The 18,920-nt window shown below is 44.4% G+C and overlaps 1 long non-coding RNA gene across 1 annotated transcript; it reads right to left on the bottom strand.

The window, feature by feature from the left end:
* Nucleotides 1–15,545: 15,545 nt before the first annotated feature.
* LOC148651674 (uncharacterized) lies at nucleotides 15,546–18,886 on the bottom strand. Its single transcript, XR_015925120.1, has 2 exons — nucleotides 18,754–18,886; nucleotides 15,546–16,075 (listed from the first exon to the last, which is right to left on the bottom strand). It is a non-coding gene; the product is annotated as an uncharacterized LOC148651674 (long non-coding RNA).
* Between the last annotated feature and the right edge of the window lie 34 nt (nucleotides 18,887–18,920).

Below are 18,920 nucleotides of genomic sequence, written 5' to 3'. Positions count from 1 at the left end.
TTGTATTTTAAAACATTATTATACTTGCGCAACATAATTATTAAGGGAATGGTGTGAGAGGAGACCGTGTTTGAACAGTTTAAGACGGATGTAAAGACATTTTATTTCAGAATGTCTTTCTGAAATGTCTGTTTCTGTGTTGTAAGAACGTTGAAGCATGGACGGGCCTTATCTGCATTTACCTTGTTGAATCTTTTTTTCCATAAAATGTACATGTATTATTGCATGTATCCTGACAATACGACTGCTACGTTACGTTTTCTTGTAGTTTTTGGTCTCATAAAAAATACAAAAGTATGAGTCGATGACGTCAAAATGGTGTCGCCCACAGGGCTTATGGGTAATGTAGTCTCTAGTTCACTGGGCTGCCCTGCCCATGTGTTTCGCTGATTTCATTGAACATTAGAATGAATTATATTAATACAATTTCAGCGTATTTATCGTGTCTTGTATTTCTTTGTCTCTCTTATGTGTTCCCTTGTGTGTATGTTTTCTTGTATTTCACGTGTCTGCAGCGCTGGTTAATCGACCCGGCACATAAAGCAAACCCACTGTCCTCGTGTTTCTTAGCTCCCGTCTTGTTTGCAAACTTTTCTCCTGTGTTTATTTTACTTTGTCAATAAAACGTGGTTGCCGGGGAAACGGTGCTGCAGAAGTTGTTGCGAGCTGACCTCTAGGAGGTAAACAGTCGGCTTTTGTAATCTAATCAGCGAGCAAAGCAGAAACATTAGTCTAAAAAGCGCTGGCTGGAGTATTTTGTGGACATTATGCAGAAGAAAAGGAAGAAACGGTGAGTCGCAGGCTGTCGGTAAATATCAGCGCTGGACACCAGACTCACACCGCTGGGCTCACTGATTCATGTAATCAAAACAGTAAGTTCTTTCCTCAGGCAGCTTCGTTAGAACATTTTAAATAGATGTAAAAGTGTATTTACAGACTATATCAGCCCTTATCTTTATTAACCTGGTTTAATCTTTTTTTCAGAAGTGTAAATATATTATACTATGTACCCCTGATGGAATTATTGATGTGCTATAAATATACTCTTGTTTGTATTGTATCTATTTTTATTGCTACAATAAAAAGTTAAAAAGAACTGCACTTTCGAGAAATGTCCACTGGGCGGCGACAGAGATACACGAGTCTATGGCGGCGAGTCCAATAGCGCCTCCGTACAGATCCTCGTTGTGCAGAGATTGAAAATCAATAAAGATGATAACTGTGACGTTTGTGACAGCAACTCTGAAAGATAACGTAAAGAAGGAAACTAATATTGACATTACTTTTAAAGAAGTTAAATAATACTACATTTTAAACCTATTGAAAGTAATATGAAAATATCGTTTGTATTTAAAAAATACGATACTTCCACGATATGATAATTAACGAAATGCTGTGAGAGGAGACCCATGTTTAAACACTTTAAAACGGATGTAAATGCGTCTGTACAGACAATTTGAAACATGTACGGACCTCATCTGCTTTTGTTTACTATTAAACAAGATTACTTGTTTAATCTTTTTCCATAACATGTACATGTATTATCGTATGTACCCCTGACTATACTCTGTGTTATATGTATTCTTGTTTTTATGGCATGTATTGTTGTTATAATTAAAAATAAAAAGACGCGACTCGATTACGTCAAAAGGAAGTCGCCACAGGGCTTGTGGGAAATGTAGTCTCTATAGTGCTCTGGACTGCGCTCCACACGTGTTCCGCAGATTTGATTGAGCATCAGAATTAATTATACAATGTCAGTGTATTTACCGTGTCGCGGATTTCTATGTCTGTCTTACAAGACGGACTCGGCAGGAGCTGTTTCTTGCTCTCCGGAGTGAAGCTGCTCTGGGAAGAGACGAGCAAATCTTCAGACTCTTTGTAAATGAGACATCATGACAGCTGTGCCGACCTGCTCTTGATTGACCTGTTGAACCTGTTTGTGTAAAAAGCAGGAGTCTTGTGTACCCCTGATTGTGTTATGTGCACTCTAGTGTGTTTGCAGCGCTCGTCCTGCCTGGTTTATCAACTCGACACAGAAACAAAACCCACTGCCGTCGTGTCTGTGGGTTTCTGAGCTCTCTTGTCTTGTTTGCAAACTTTTCTCCTGTGTTTATTTTACTTTGTTAAATAAAACGTGGTTGCCGGGGCAACGGAGCTGCAGTAGTTGTTGCCGGAGCGGGTCTGACCTCCAGCAGGTCAACAGGCGGCTTTTTTAATCTAATCTGCGAGAAAAACAGAAACTTAAGAAACGGTAGTCTAAAAAGCGCTGGCTGCAGTATTTTGTGGAAGAAACGGTGACTCGCAGGCTGTGGGACAGGACTATCAGGGACACATCAGCGCTGGACATCAGACTCACACCGCTGGGCTCACTGCACCATGAGCGAGTCCGTCGGCGCCTCCTCCTGCTGGGGTGTGTTACTGCAGGAGTGAGGAGTCTCCGGTCTCCGGTCGCGTCATGATCTGCAAGTGGAGGTGAGAGACGGCGGCGCAGTGGGTGGCAGCGCTGGGAGCCTGGATTTAGTTCCTGGGGTGCTGTGTGTGGAGTTTGCATGCTCTGCTCATGTTCTCGTGGATCTAGTTCCTGGGGTGCAAAATTCTGTTTATTTCACAAGACGGACCCGGGCAGCAGCATGTGTCTGCAGCGCTCATCCTGCCTGCATGTTTGCAAACTTTTCTCCTGTGTTTATTTTACTTTGTTAAATAAAACGTGGTTGACGGGGAAACGGTGCTGCAGAAGTTGTTTCGATCTGACCTCCGGGAGGGAGACAGCTGGCAAAGCCGAAACTTTAGTCTAAACGGCGCTGGCTGGAGTATTTTGTGGACATTTCGCAGAAGAAAAGGAAGAAGCGGTGAGTCGCAGGCTGTGTGACAGGACTGTCGGGGAAATGTAAGCGCTGGGCTGAGCGAGTCCGTCGGCGCCTCCTCCTGCAGGAGTGAGGAGTCTCCGGTCTCCGGTCGCGTCCTGATCTGCAAGTGGAGGTGAAAGGCTGAGAGACGGCGCACATGCTCTGCACATGTTCTCATGTGTCTGGTTTCCTGGAGTGCTGTCTGTGTGGAGTTTGCATGCTCTGCTCATGTTCGCAAGGGTTTCCTGCCGCTTCTGCAGTCCAGTGTTGGTGAGTCTGTCGGGTTGATTGTGTTGTGGTGTGAGTGTGCCCTAAAGGGGGTTTTAATAGTATGGGGTTTGTGTGTTCACTTGTATGCAGACCACTGGAGAGACCGGTTGTTTTTTGCCAGGCAGACTAATGGCTGCATATTCAATTCCAGCTACTGATGTTGCCAAACCAGCAAGTGGGACAGTGTTTGAAAACCCTTTCAATGAAAGGTTTGTAGAACAGTGTTGCTATTGTTCTGTTTAATTCGAGGTCACCAAGCTTATAAATGGTCTCACAACGTTTGTCTCTTTTCAGGTTTCTCCGACCCGGAGAGTGAACAAAGAAGTGATAAGGGCCCATAACACCTAAGCTCGGCACTCTCACACTCGTCAGCCACACAAGCTTCCTCCTGGTAAAATACTGGGCAAGCCCCTTTCTGACAGGGACAGTGGAAAACCCCCTGAGGGAGATGGGCTGAGGGGAGGAATAAAACCATCTGAGCCAGAACGGAGCGCGCTCCCGATTCCCACCAGACCCGGGAGACGACACAGGCAGCACAAGGGAAGCTGCGGAGCGCGAGTTCACGGAGGCAAGGACCGATTGACGACCACGGGAGACAGTGGCATCGGAACAGAGGTACTGTACAGAGACTTTTAATACCTGAAGGCAAGGAGCGAGAAACCGGCCCGGCTAGCCGCTCCAAACTGAGGGGAATGGAATACAGTTCGCGGGAGGATTTCTAGTGGAACCTGAACGGAGTCTGGGGAAATGGGACCGGCCTCTCGTTCACTGGGGCCATCAAAGACTTTACAGGTACGAAGAAGAATCGTTCGAGTGGCCACTCTTCGGTACTTGACAGAAAAGACTGCTGTCCCTCTGGATTCATTATGATCCTTGGAAGGACCTTTTGTTGCTGCTGTTTTCGTTGTGTCTTGTGTCTGATGGTGAATGTGGATAGAAAATAAAAAGGTCACTTATACGATACACATGCTTGTCACTGGTCTGTGTGGGCATTGGTGGATCTGGGAGATAAACAGAACCTGTGGTAATGGACAGGGGCCCTAGCACCCTGTTTGCATTTCTAGGTGCCGTAGTCATATACTGTATGAGGCAGGAAATAATTCTTGTTTGAGGGGTCACCTCACTGTGACACGAACGTGTTGGGAAGACGCGCCAGTTCTGAAGTTAGTGCGACGGGTCTGTAGGCATTAAGGCAGGTTCTTGTGTCCTTTTTTGGAACAGGAACAATAACAGAAGATTTGAAGCAGTCTGGCACTGTGCACTGGGACAATGATTGCTTAAAAACGTCTGTAAAGATTGGAGCGAGTTGGCCAGCACAGGGCTGTAGTGTGGCTGGAGATACACAGTCAGGTCCTGCTGACTTTTTACAGTTTTGCTTTTTGAATAGCCTTAACACATCCTGTTCTTTGCTTCACAGGGCATTCTCAAGACTTGTTAACGGCGTCAAGTCTTCGTGAGAGATTGAGTGTGAGTGGGTGTGGCACTCCAGTTGAGTGGGGGACAATAGCTCATCCCCAGGATGTGAGTTATTTGGACGAGTCATGGACAAGGTCTTTGGAGATCCTTTGTGTTTCAGACCTGCTGTAAAATGTGTTATCTGGTAGAGAGTGATCAAGATGTATCTGAGGGGATTTTCTTTTGTAATTGGTAACAGTTTGGAGACCTTTCCAGACAGATAAACAGTCTTTATTAGCAAACAGTTGTTCCAGCTGTGGACAGGAGGGGAAACAAAAGGTAGAGAACACTATTTTTAGAGAAATGGCCCTAAAGGAACAAAGCATAGTGTAGGATGCCACTAGCTTAAGTCTTAACAGCACTGCATGAGAGGAGACGCCAGTGTCTATTTGTTCTGAGGGGTCCTCAGAAAGGTCAAAAGGTTGCAAACAGATAGGAGACTGGTTATATGCCTGAAGCTTAGCTAGAGGAACATAACATTGCTGGAATGCTGAGAGGGGAGGTTATCAGAGCCTAATGTTATTGGGAAAAATGGCAACTAGGTATAGAAGATCTGATGAAAGTCTGTCCTGTGAATTGTTAAGGGTTTCATGTAATTGTGTGTCCAAGTAGTCCGGCCTGCTGTGCTATGTGTTGTTTGTCTTGTGAATTTTCTGTTTTACACCTATTGTATCCATAGTGGTACGGGCCAAATCCTATTTAAAGGGTGTTGCGAGCACTGGGGTTTGTTGGGAGTGGTAAGTTAGGAGTCTGGAAATGAGAGCAAGGTGCGAGTGGATATGATAAAAAGATTGTTCCTTTATTTTGTTTCTGATACCTGGTGAAGAGACGCAGTGAGTGTTTGTGTGGCCAGCTGCGTCAACTTCAATAAAACTGGCCTTTTGGTTTGTTTGAGTGCTGACTTGCTATGGTGTATTTTTTCTCTCTGTGAACAACACGTCCTACGGCCAACACTACCCACACAGGAGGTGTGTGCGTGACAGCTCCTCAGCTGCAGCAGGAGTCCAAGTGTGCACAGATTTCTTGTTGGGGTTTGTTGTTTGAAGTTTCTGTTTGTATGTAGGAAGCAATTGTGCCATCGCATGGTCCGAGTTATAGCACGCGACGAGAGCTCCCGAAGAGCGCCTGCCTCCTGCCCGATTCGACGTTTAAAATCATCACAGAACGAGAGGAGCCAACAGGAATGCAAGTCTCTTCTGGTGAGGAGCCTCCGACACAGCCCCCAGTACTGGGTGTGCAGAAAGAATCCTGTTCTACAGTTGTGGTGCGAAATGGCCTCCAGTCCTTGTCAAATGCTGGGTTTCTCTGGACTGCAGTCCCCTCCGCATTTGGATGATTGTGATTGGTGTTGCTGTAGCTGTGCTGTCCTGAGACTGACTGGTGTCAAGACCAGCTGTACTCTGGGATCAGCAGGGCCTAGTGGTGGTATGAATTGTGGCCTCTATTTCTCAGGTGTAACAAGTGTTTGATTACTCTGTTCTGTATGTTTATCAATAGTGGGTACTGGCCTAATTCAGCCCTGCACTCGCTGTTAGCTGTTTTTCTCTGCGCAAGGAGGATGTTTCTACAGATTGATTAGAGTTTCTACAGAGTGTACTCCTGGTCTGTGAGGGGACCCCACATTTCACTGCCGTATAGGGCAATGGGTTGGATTACACTTTCAGATATTTGGAGCCAAATTCTTGTTGGTGGGTTGACATTGAAGAGCCTCCTTCTTATTGCGTAGAAAGCCCTGAGTGCCTTCTCCCTCAGTGCCTTCACTGCCAGGTCAAAACTCCCAGAAGAGCTGATGGTGAGACCGAGATGTGTAGCTGGATGTGTGCTCCAATGTGTTGTTGTTCAGTGTGAATTTGTACCTGTTTCCCTGAGGTCTGGCTTTCTCCTGGAAAACCATAACTCTGGTCTTGTCCAGATTGACTTGCAGTGCCCAGGTGTGACAGTCCTGCTCCAGCAGTGCCAGGCTCTGCTGTTCTGGGTCCAGATGGGCTGGCAGTGCCCAGGTGTGACAGTCCTGCTCCAGCAGTGCCAGGCTCTGCTGTTCTGGGTCCAGATGGGCTGGCAGTGACCAGGTCTGACAGTGCTGCTCCAGTAGTGCCAGGCTCTGCTGTTCTGTGTCCAGATGGGCCATCAGAGCCCAGGTGTGAATGTGATGGGATGTGTGGCGGTTTGGTAGGAAGCCAGTCTGACTCTAATGCAGGACATTGTGCTCAGTAAGGAGGGCCGGTTATCAGATATTCAAGATACGCCAGAGTTCCTTCCCCAGGTTACTGTTCACACTGAAGCCCCGGTACCTGTTGGGGTCGAGTCTGTCTCCATTCTTACAGACAGGCGTGATCAGTCCTTGATTCCCGGCCTCAGGGAAACAGCCGGCCGTCAGGACAAGGTTGAGGAGTTTGAGCAGGCTTTGCTGCAGGTCTGAGCTGCAGTTGGGTCAGGCGTTGTTGACTGTGTCTTGGCTACAGGCCTTTCGTGGTCTGAGAGTTGTCTGTTTGTGTATGTGCCTATCTTCTTTAGGGTGTGCATGTAGTGTCTAACCATCTCACAGTATCTGAGGCGCAGTTCAGAGTGGTGTGGTGTTGTTTTAGTTCTGGTAGTTCTCTTCAGTTGTTTCTGCACTCTGTATCAAACCATTTGATATTGTTTCTGAGTGTGTTTCATATGAATGTAGTCATTTTGATTTTAAGGCTAGTTTCTCAAAAACATGGTTTAAATTTATGAACGATTTGTTGGTTTGATACAGAGCGTTTTGAAATGTAAGAGATCAAGTAATGGGTTTATTTGCTGCTGAAAAGAGAAGAAAGAAAAAAAAGAAATGAGACAATTAGCTTGTAATGAGTTTATAACAACAGTAATTAGATTCCTGCAAGCACTCTTTTCATTGTCCAACAACTGAAAGCTTTTAGGTATAAAGGAAGGGTCCTCTAATATTTGATGTGTGAGATTGTCGTTCTATTGGAGATGTTAGTGAGTCTGAGGATTTGTGTTAATATGACAATACTGCTACTACTATTAATAATACAGCATGGCAAGACTTCTTTCAGTCATTTCCCACCCCTCCACCTCAGTGAATCACACATGTTAAACTTCCATCTCGTGTTCCAGATCAGACATGAGCAATCCTATATTACAAATACTTACCACCAGACAATTTAACCAGACAATAATTTAAGCAATTATTAATTCAACAGAAGCAGCAGGACGAGTAAAGTGCCCCTCTGATGGCCGGTCAGTGGAATTAAACTGGAAAATTTCTTAGAAATGATTATTTTTACAATAATGTGCCAATGGCGCCGCTTGGTGGTCATTCAGCAAAAGTTCACCGAAAGTTTTTTTTAATTAAAATACCGTTAGTAATGTTCGTATTAATAAGTTATTTTAATTTTAAAAATATTTAAGCATTTTCAACAGCAAAGAATACATTGCATTGCAAACAAGAGTAATGAATGAATGTATTGTACATGGATACAAAATACAAAATAAATACAATAAACCAAAAATTAAAATGACATTCAAAAGGCGCGAGTCGATGACGTCAGAAGGAAGTCGCCCACAGGGCGTATGGGTAATGTAGTTTCTGTAGTTCTCTGGCCCGCATTGCCCACGTGTTTCGGTGATTTGATTGAACATCAGAATTAATTATATTGTACCATTTCAGCGTGTTTATCGTGTCATGGATTTCTATGACTGTCTTATGGGTTCTCTTGTGTGTCATGTTTATTTTAGTGGGTGGCAGTGCTGGGGCCCTGAACTGTAATCATTCGTGTTACTCATCATCATTGTTACTGTGACCCTCCTGGGAGGAGGGGACCTTTGTAAGATTCCTGTCCTGGCAAGCAGCAGGTGAGAGTTTGCTGTCCGACTCAATTACACCTCCGCTACCTCATTTCACCTCTTTCACCAGCCTGTAAAGGGGGTTGTGATAGTATGGGGACTTTCTCTTTAACAACCTCAAACCGCAGGAAAGAAATGCTTCATTTATAAGATTGAAATATAACCAGAAAGTATAAAAATAGCTATGTGTGTGTATCATGTCAGAAATATTTGTTTTTATTTTAAAAGAATTTAGAAGAGAAATATGATTAATAAGGCAGTAGAATCCATTTAAACTGTCATTTTCCTGTTTAGGTTGGAAAGTTTAATTTGATCAAGTCCACTTGAGTGCCTAAGCAACTGTTTGGGTAGTTTGGCTGGTGTGGTGGTGCTCTCCAAATACCTGATCCAAACGGACAGAGAGACAAAGTGAGAAAGAAAAGGTGTAAATAACAGACATATCATATGCAGAATACAGTAATGTGCTGTTCAGCACAGTGACCTAGAGTGAAGATGGAAATCAGTCATTCTAGTGCTCTCAATGGTTTTCCATTACAAACGGACCAGGGCTTCCTGAGACACAGGCAGTTGGAGTTATATAGAGTTAGAGGTTGTTTTCACGGCACCAGCCGACTAAAGCAGAGACCTCCTTCCACTCCAGATTTTTTTTTTTATTTGGGTGGGATCATCTGGAGTCTTGATTCCTTTCACGGAGTCAGCAGTAGATACACAGCTGTTAGCATAGGAGGAGTACAGAAGAGGTGACAGCAGTGCTGGGGACCCTGGTATCTCTTCCACTGAGGACCCTCTGGCACAACCAGGTGTGAAATTGAAATTGTTTGGAAGGAATGGGAAGCTAAAGGCAGAGTCACAATCTCCGATTCATGTAATCAAAACAGTAAGTTCTTTCCTCAGGCAGCTTCGTTAGAACATTTTAAATAGATGTAAAAGTGTATTTACAGACTATATCAGCCCTTATCTTTATTAACCTGGTTTAATCTTTTTTTCAGAAGTGTAAATATATTATACTATGTACCCCTGATGGTATTATTGATGTGCTATAAATATACTCTTGTTTGTATTGTATCTATTTTTATTGCTACAATAAAAAGTTAAAAAGAACTGCACTTTCGAGAAATGTCCACTGGGCGGCGACAGAGATACACGAGTCTATGGCGGCGAGTCCAATAGCGCCTCCGTACAGATCCTCGTTGTGCAGAGATTGAAAATCAATACAGATGATAACTGTGACGTTTGTGACAGCAACTCTGAAAGATAACGTAAAGAAGGAAACTAATATTGACATTACTTTTAAAGAAGTTAAATAATACTACATTTTAAACCTATTGAAAGTAATATGAAAATATCGTTTGTATTTTAAAAAATATGATACTTCCACGGTATAATAATTAACGAAATGCTGTGAGAGGAGACCCGTGTTTAAACACTTTAAAACGGATGTAAATGCGTCTGTACAGACAATTTGAAACATGTACGGACCTTATCTGCTTTTGTTTGCTATTAAACAAGATTACTTGTTTAATCTTTTTCCATAACATGTACATGTATTATCGTATGTGCCCCTGACTATGCTCTGTGTTATATGTATTCTTGTTTTTATGGCATGTATTGTTGTTATAATTAAAAATAAAAAGACGCGACTCGATTACGTCAAAAGGAAGTCGCCACAGGGCTTGTGGGAAATGTAGTCTCTATAGTGCTCTGGCCTGCGCTCCACACGTGTTCCGCAGATTTGATTGAGCATCAGAATTAATTATACAATGTCAGTGTATTTACCGTGTCGCGGATTTCTATGTCTGTCTTACAAGACGGACTCGGCAGGAGCTGTTTCTTGCTCTCCGGAGTGAAGCTGCTCTGGGAAGAGACGAGCAAATCTTCAGACTCTTTGTAAATGAGACATCATGACAGCTGTGCCGACCTGCTCTTGATTGACCTGTTGAACCTGTTTGTGTAAAAAGCAGGAGTCTTGTGTACCCCTGATTGTGTTATGTGCACTCTAGTGTGTTTGCAGCGCTCGTCCTGCCTGGTTTATCAACTCGACACAGAAACAGAACCCACTGCCGTCGTGTCTGTGGGTTTCTGAGCTCTCTTGTCTTGTTTGCAAACTTTTCTCCTGTGTTTATTTTACTTTGTTAAATAAAACGTGGTTGCCGGGGCAACGGAGCTGCAGTAGTTGTTTGCCGGAGCGGGTCTGACCTCCAGCAGGTCAACAGGCGGCTTTTTTAATGTAATCTAAAAAGCGCTGGCTGGAGTATTTTGTGGAAGAAACGGTGACTCGCAGGCTGTGGGACAGGACTATCAGGGACAAATCAGCGCTGGACACCAGCCTCACACCGCTGGGCTCACTGCACCATGAGCGAGTCCGTCGGCGCCTCCTCCTGCTGGGGTGTGTTACCTGGGCTGCTGTCTGTGTGGAGTCTGCATGCTCTGCCTGTGTTCTCATGGGTCCTGTTCATGGGGTGCTGTCTGTGTGGAGTCTGCATGCTCTGCCCCTGTTCTCATGGGTCTGGTTTCCTGGGGTGCTGTCTGTGTGGAGTCTGCATGCTCTGCCCCTGTTCTCATGGGTCTGGTTTGCTGGGGTGCTGTCTGTGTGAAGTCTGCATGCTCTGCCCCTGTTCTCATGGGTCTGGTTTCCTGGGGTGCTGTCTGTATGGAGTCTGCATGCTCTGCCCCTGTTCTCATGGGTTCAGTTTCCTGGGGTGCTGTCTGTGTGGAGTCAGCATGCTCTGCCCCTGTTCTCATGGGTCCTGTTCCTGGGGTGCTGTCTATCTGGAATCTGCATGCTCTGCCCCGGTTCTCATGGGTCTGGTTCCTGGGGTGCTGTCTGTGTGGAGTCTGCATGCTCTGCCCCTGTTCTCATGGGTCTGGTTCCTGGGGTGCTGTCTGTGTGGAGTCTGCATGCTCTGCCCCTGTTCTCATGGGTCTGGTTCCTGGGGTGCTGTCTGTGTGGAGTCTGCATGCTCTGCCCCGTTGTCATGGGTCTGGGTTCCTGGGGTGCTGTCTGTGTGGAGTCTGCATGCTCTTCCCCTGTTCTTATGGGTTCAGTTTCCTGGGGTACTGTCTGTGTGGAGTCTGCATGCTCTGCCCCTGTTCTCATGGGTCTGCTTTCCTGGGGTGCTGTCGGTGTGGATACCTGGTGAAGAGACCCAGTGAGTGTTTGTGTGGCCAGCTGCGTCAACTTCAATAAAACTGGCCTTTTGGTTTGTTTGAGTGCTGACTTGCTATGGTGTATTTTTTCTTTCTCTGAACAACACGTCCTACGGCCAACACTACCCACACAGGAGGTGTGTGCGTGACAGCTCCTCAGCTGCAGCAGGAGTCCAAGTGTGAACAGATTTCTTGTTGGGTTTTGTTGTTTGAAGTTTCTGTTTGTATGTAGGAAGCAATTGTGCCATCGCGTGGTCCGAGTTATAGCACGGGACGAGAGCTCCCGAAGAGCGCCTGCCTCCTGCCCGATTCGACGTCTAAAATCATCCCAGAACAGTGAGGAGCCTCTGGCACAGCCCCCAGTACTGGGTGTGCAGAAAGAATCCTATTGTACAGTTTTGGTGTGAAATGGCCTCCAGTTCTTGTAACATGATGGGTTTCTCTGGACTGCAGTCCCAGTGCACTCCGCTTTGGATTTGCAGTGGTGTTTTCTACAATGGAAAACCCTTTGTTTGTACAGAATGGAAATGGCAGTCTGCATGTTTTAATAATATAATGTGATCATGTACTACAGCTTAAACACTGAGCCAGGTGACGTTTGATTCTAAAAGATTTCTCTATCATTTCAGCAGCGCCTTGTCTGCGGCAGCCCGGCAGCTCCTCCTCCCTTCCAGCTGAGACTCTTCCCTCTCCAGAGGTGGGTTAGTGCTCTCAGGTCATCTTCTCTCACACAGCTGCGGGGCAGAAACGCTACTTCCACTGGGCAGAGAGCAGACGGGCAGTGGGAAGGGCAGCCCTGTGTTTGGGGATCAGGGCTGTCCCTGCTGAGGGATGCTTTCAGAGCCAAAGCAACTGGCTGGGTTATGAACTTTATGGTGTGATCCAAATAAGACATAAAAAGACAGAGAATGAGAAAGAAATAGTATTGCATGTATCTAATCAAAATAGTCTCTTTCAGACAAAACAAATATTGAACAAAAACTTAGTTGCAACACACTGCACTACACTTTCTTCTAGGCTGACATTACCGATAGTTTGTGCTGTCTTCCTTTCAGTCTGCAGGGTGTGCATCTTTTTCCTCAGCTTCCTACACGAGGAATCAGTTTCTCCTGCCCTGGTTTCACTCCTTTATATCTCACAATCTTCTGCAGCTCCTGGAGGCTGACGACATGTTTGCTATTTCTGAAAAATTGCTGACTGGCTCATCAGCACAATTGCTGATTCAAAATCCTTTACTCACATGTTGCCTTAGCCTCTGTATCACAGAGATGTGTGCTTTTCTGGGTTGGATAGATCGATAGTGTGCTTTTGCTCAGTTGCTCTGCTCAATGCGTGCTCTTTTAACTCCGGCTGGGTACGAGCACCTCACTCTCCACACGGCTTTCCAAGGCTCTGTCATCGTGTGTGAGGATGTTGTGTAGCTCGTGAAACAGTTCCCCCATTTGAGCCCTGGATTTACTGGGTACTTGAATACCTGAATCTTGCCGTCAGTCCTGATCACCTTGTTTTTGTTCTGCAAGGACAAGGCACCTCCCCAGCACTGAACACAAACTGATACTGGCGGGTTGATTGTGTTGTGGAAAAATGGTCTGTGGTGTGAGTTTGTGTCTGTGGGGGTGAGGTGTCCCCTGCAGCGCGAACAAACATGCAGACTCCACACAGACAGCACCCCTGGAATCAAACCCAGGGCCCCGGTGCTATGAGGCAGCGATGCTAACCACTGTGCCGCAGTGTTGCCCCCTTTGAAAATGTCTGACTTCCGTTTAATTTGAGGTCACAAGCTTATAAATGGTCTCACAACGTTTGTCTCATCTCAGGTTTCTCTGACCAGTCCCAAGGACCTGTAGTCACTGACAGCTTCTGCAGTCTGACGGTTCATTTCAGTAGGCTGGAGGGATGGCGCAATTATCCTCAAATCAGTGAGTATTGTTTTGCTCTTGTAACACGAAACATCAAAGAGAAGTCAACAGACTATTCCGTGAAACTGTTCAGACTGGCCCGTGGTGATTTTCTGGGTCCTTTAGTAAGCTGACCGGGACTGTGTCATCGACACACTTTGTGAGAAGTCAGTCTATGTGTTTGCTCTTGTGATCATTCGTGAACGAGTGTAAGAGAGGGAGAAGATTCGGCCCTGGAGTGATCCAGTTTTCTATTTAACAACCTCAAACTGCAGGAGAGAAATGCTTCATTTCTAAGATGGAAATATAATCAGAAAGTATAACTAGCCATTTGTGTATATCATGTCAAAAAATGTTTTATATATAAAAATAATTTAGGAGAGACATTTGCTTAATAAGGCAGTAGAATAAATGTTGTGATGCTGGTGTGATGGTGCTCTCCAACAAACTGATACAAATGGACAGAGAGACAAAGTGAGAAAGAAAATGTATACATAACAGACATATATGCAGAATACAATACAGTGCTGTAAAGTACAGTACCCTAGAGTGAAGATGGAAATCATTCATTCTGGTGCAGAAGAAGTGAATCTGCTCTCAATGGTTTTCCTGTACAAATGGAACACGTTGTGAATTCTACATAATTCACAGGAAACAAAATAAACAACTCATTCACTCCCCTGCTGTCCGTGACCCAGAGCTCAGTAATCATTTCACTACTGAAGATCATGCAGTTTTTAATGCTTTTCATTTTAACATCCTACTTGTTAATATTTCCTCTTAGATGAGAATATTCTCTTCGGCGTGTCTTTACAACTCTTCTCTTATTGCTCCTCTTGTCAGTAACCCGGTGTGAAAGCTCTCTCTGTCGGAATCAATGTCTTACCTCTTCGTCTTGTGTTTCAGGTCTCCTCTGGCTGCTGACCCTGCCGTCAGGACAGAACACATCCCGCACTGACCACACTGCTGGGTTTACTGTACGTGACAATAAAGAGCTTGAGCAACACATCTAATGTGATCTCTGCACGCTTCCCGAGGAGCAGAGATGATAAGGTCTGTGTCCGTTCCCGAGTCTTTGCGAGAGGCCTGTTTAGTCCGTCACTGAGATGATTTTAGATGCCTGTGAGTCGTGCCCACTGAAAAATGAAATAGTGCAGCACAATGAGACTTCAAGCAAAGATCTCATTAGCCCCTTCTGTGAATTGGTGTCTCGCAAGAGATCTTCCATCTCTTTGAAAGTTTCACAGCTTTGACCTCTAGATTAGAAATGACACCAATTGCACATGGGTCCAGCAACGCTCTATATAGTGCACATCACCATCGGGATGAAAAACAAAAATCCCCAGTGGGAGTCCAGTCTTTCCCTGCTACGCAAATTGCTTTTCGTTAGGTGAGGTCGCAAGTTCTTATTGGAGAATGTTGTACAGTTTCTTAATGCAATAGGGCGAGTAAGACTGAAGTTCCCCCCGTGTTGGCCGATCAGTGGAACGAAACTGAAAAAAGCTCCTTGAAACTGTGATTCATACACTTATACACTGGCTCAGCATGGTGCTCACCTTGGGTGTCTGCTGAAATTTGATTTTTTTTCAGGAGCACTGTGACCCAGAGCTCAATAATCATTTCAGCTACTGAAGATCATTCAGTTTTTAATGCTTTTCATTTTAACATCCTACTTGTTAGTATTTCCTCTTCGGTGAGAATACTCTGGTACTTTTCTGGGTCTTAGTTGAGTGAGCTTTATTAGAATAATTGAACAATACTTTCACCTCCACATGACACTCATAGATTTTTCAAGGGTTAAATATGGGAGCTACGTTTCTTACATGTTTCCTTTTGTAAGTTGATTCACAAAGCTTTCACCGCCTCCACTCCAGTGAATCACTTTGTTTAGCAAGTGATCAGGTGGAACAGTTTAATTTCTTCCTGCAAATAATGCCTTTTCCTTTTTCATCCCATTCAAGTCTCCGTCCTAGTTAAAGTCACTGTGATGTAGAACGGCAGTGGTCCAGTTGAAAGGTTCAAGGTTTCACTGTGTTTTAGAGTGCAGATAAAGAAGATAATAGGAGAGGAAACTGGAAAAGCCGTGACTCTGTCATTCCATTCAATTCAATTTATTTTCATATAGCGCCTTTCACAACAAGGTTGCCCCAAGGCGCTTAACAATGCAGGTAAATATACATTTTGTGAATACAGAACTGAAGACAATGGAGGAAAGGAACCAAAGACTCCTCAGTAAGGAGAATAAAATCCTCTAGGGGTCCAAGGTCAACTGGCTGCCCAACCCCTTTGGGCATGCTAACATTATATCATTAAAAAAAAAGAAAGAAATGAATGCGGGTATTAATCCATCCATCCATCACGTCGTCTGTACGTCAGTACCCCATGCAGGTCTCGGCAGACCAGCAGAATCCTCCTAAACGACAGTTGTATCCATGATGCCCCTCTTGGATCCATGGCACTGATGCAGCATTCGACTCACATGGTGCCCAGCCCAGGACAGACAGGCCTCTGAAACTATGCTGTGTACAGTATTTCTCCTCTGCAGCATCCCTGCGAGGCAGGACAGGTGCCTGACCTCTGAGAGCCTTGTAAGTAAGTAGAAGGAGTTTGAAGTCCGCCCTGTACCTGAGAGGAAGCCAATGAAGAGAGAGAAGTATGGGAGTTATGTGGTCATTCTTTCTGCTCCAAGTAACAATGCTAGCTGCTGCATTCTGTAAGTATTCAAACTCTTTGCTGTGACAAATCTAACGTACTTTAGGCAGACAAAACGACCTTAAAAAGCCACATGATTTTTAGTCTGTCTGTGTGAAGTAACAGTGGTTCACATTATTTCAGAACGTATACTCCCGTCTCTGTAACTTTCCTCAGTCAGCTAGTGAACATTCTGTATTTACACCACGAATGCACTACTTTGTCTCGCGCGCGGTCACACTGGCCGTCCACAGGCACGGGCAGGAGCAGGGAAGACAAGGCCGCTCTGTAGTGCCCCTGTGGCTCTCCAGCAGAGGGGAGCACTTTGCTCAACAGCCCTGTGCCGAAGGACCCAGTGATAAAGCTGAAAATCTGGCAAGTCCCCCAGTCTCCCTGGGGCGCTGAAGAGGATTTCATCTGATGCTGAGGTTCCTGTAACTCAACACAAAATTGAACACGGCGAGTTATGAGTTTGTGCACGCAGTGTGACGTCCACTGTCTATTCAAATCTACTCTGCAAGTTTTACAATACTTTTTCATACACCGTCTCCTGGTTATTGTTTTGTGAGTGCTTGAACTGTTTCTCAGTAGAAATAAGACCGATAACTCACTGCTTCAGGATGCACACTATCATCGATGAAACCTGTGGTGTAAGCAAGCGAAAAGAGACAGATCCTTCTAAAACACAGAGGCCATCGGGAGGGCAGAAACACTCTGCAACAGGTAGGAGCTGTGGAGCCGTGATTCCCCCGAGCCAGAGCCCTCGTCCTCCCTCGACAGCGAACTGAGCTCCAGCGACTGGAGCAGCTACCTGCCGTCGTGGGACCTCCTGCAGATTGGGAACGGGTAAGGCAATTCGACACGAGCCCACTCCTCTTCCCACTGCTTACACCCCTATAACAAATAGTTTCAGGGTATTCAAGTACAGGATAAAGAGATTACAGGTGTTCCCAATTGGCTGAGGATACAACTCTCTCTCTGAGAAAGCACACAGAGGTGGACAAAGCAATTAAATGCGTTTACAAGTCATTTCCTCTGTATCTGGTCTTTCTTTACATATCAGAAAAGTGAACTGGTGGCTGTTGGAAAGTGTCTGCTCCGTACGTAATATACATGTAAAAGATGTGATTAAATATCTTGGTATTAAGATTTTCAAAAAGGTGATTTTGTGATTTGTGATTTGATGTTCTCTACCTTAGTAAAATAAAAAAAAAACGTTATTCATGGTTGTTATTTGTCAAACACGGGCAGAAGGAGGCCTAAATGCTACAGGGTTTAGAGCATCTAATACCGATACCAACAGAGTATTATTTACAAAATTAAGCAAAGTAGGTGGTGTATGTTTCCCTAATTTAATCATTCAGGAACTAGCGGGTATAGACTTTTTACTTGAATGTCATTTGGATGCTGGAAACCCCCCTGAAACTTGCCAGCTTCCATGAAGAAGTTCTCCTCACGTGGTCTCTTATAGATAAACATACCTCCCATAGATACATCATCTAGAATACAGAGAAAAAATAAACCTGTGCTTTGAAAACTGGGTTTAAAATAGTATAAGCGTGGTCAACAAATTAACTGGTGTGGATGATGAAATGTAGAATCAAGCAGATTTTATGAATAGATATAATGTTTGTGATAAGTCTGATAACAATCCGTCGTAACCAGAGCTACTCCTAGAGAGGTATTGATGCTTTTAAGAAACTAACAGTATACCATCAGAAACTATGGAAGAATTTACAACCTTTATTAGACTACAAGGAAAACAATTTAGTTATACTTGTACTAATAATACAAGTAATAATTAGTAATAACTAATAATAATGTACTAATAAATACTTCAGATCCTTCTCGCAATCTCACAATATCTCGTCAAACTATTTTGGAGCACCTCTTTGGGGAAAGTGAGTGGAATCAAACATGACTATTGTCAAACAGATTTTGTATGAATAATAAGGTTAAGGCGTCAGTACAAAATTGTACATTGAATCGACCCGGTAAAGATACACAGTGTGCATAGATTTAAAAGTAATATAGATGATAATTGTCTTTCTCAAAGCAGCCCAGAAACCTTACGTTTGTTTTTGTTTTGTTCTGTTGTTAAAACACTCTGAACAGATCGGCAAAATGGTGTAAAGAAGGCTTCTAATTCTGACATTTCCTGTAGACAAATTGATGTTATTTTACTGCTCAATACTGCTGAACCGAATCTAAAATATAATGTATCATTGGCTTAATCATTATACTTGCTCGTTATTAGATGTATAAATAGCCTAAAGATGAGAAATAATCGAAAATTGAATAATTAGACCGTATGTCGTAGTAGCAGATTGTACTTCTCGCCTAACTGATGTGGTCGAGCAGCACCACAATCGCCATACAATCCGTCCGTTCTCATGCTCTGACTTTCAGGTTGGGCAGTGGAATGGATTCCAGGGCAAACTCGTTCTTGTTTGATTATCCGTGTGAAATCTCGCCCAACATAACAGGTAAACTCATGCACTGAAATGATGCGCTTCCAAATTAAAGCGACACGCATTTGAATAATTCAAAATACACACGAGGGAACGTCTCCAAACCATGTCTAAGTATCACAACATGAAAGCTGTGCGTACCTTATCTTTATTTGCCTGTATAATGTACTCCGGTGATCTGTAACGTAGTCTTGCGTGCATCGTAAAGGATCCGGACTTCCGGCTACGGAAAACCCGGAGTGGATCGGCCTTTCCACCGGACCTGGACTTCCGGCTACGGAAAACCCGGAGTGGATCGGCCTTCCACC

This window comes from Lepisosteus platostomus, chromosome 11, assembly GCF_059453375.1.
Source record: "Lepisosteus platostomus isolate fLepPlt1 chromosome 11, fLepPlt1.hap1, whole genome shotgun sequence".
NCBI classification, from domain to species: Eukaryota; Metazoa; Chordata; class Actinopteri; order Semionotiformes; family Lepisosteidae; genus Lepisosteus; species Lepisosteus platostomus.
Note: the sequence above shows the minus strand (reverse complement) of the source record. Positions and strands in the feature narration are given on the sequence as shown.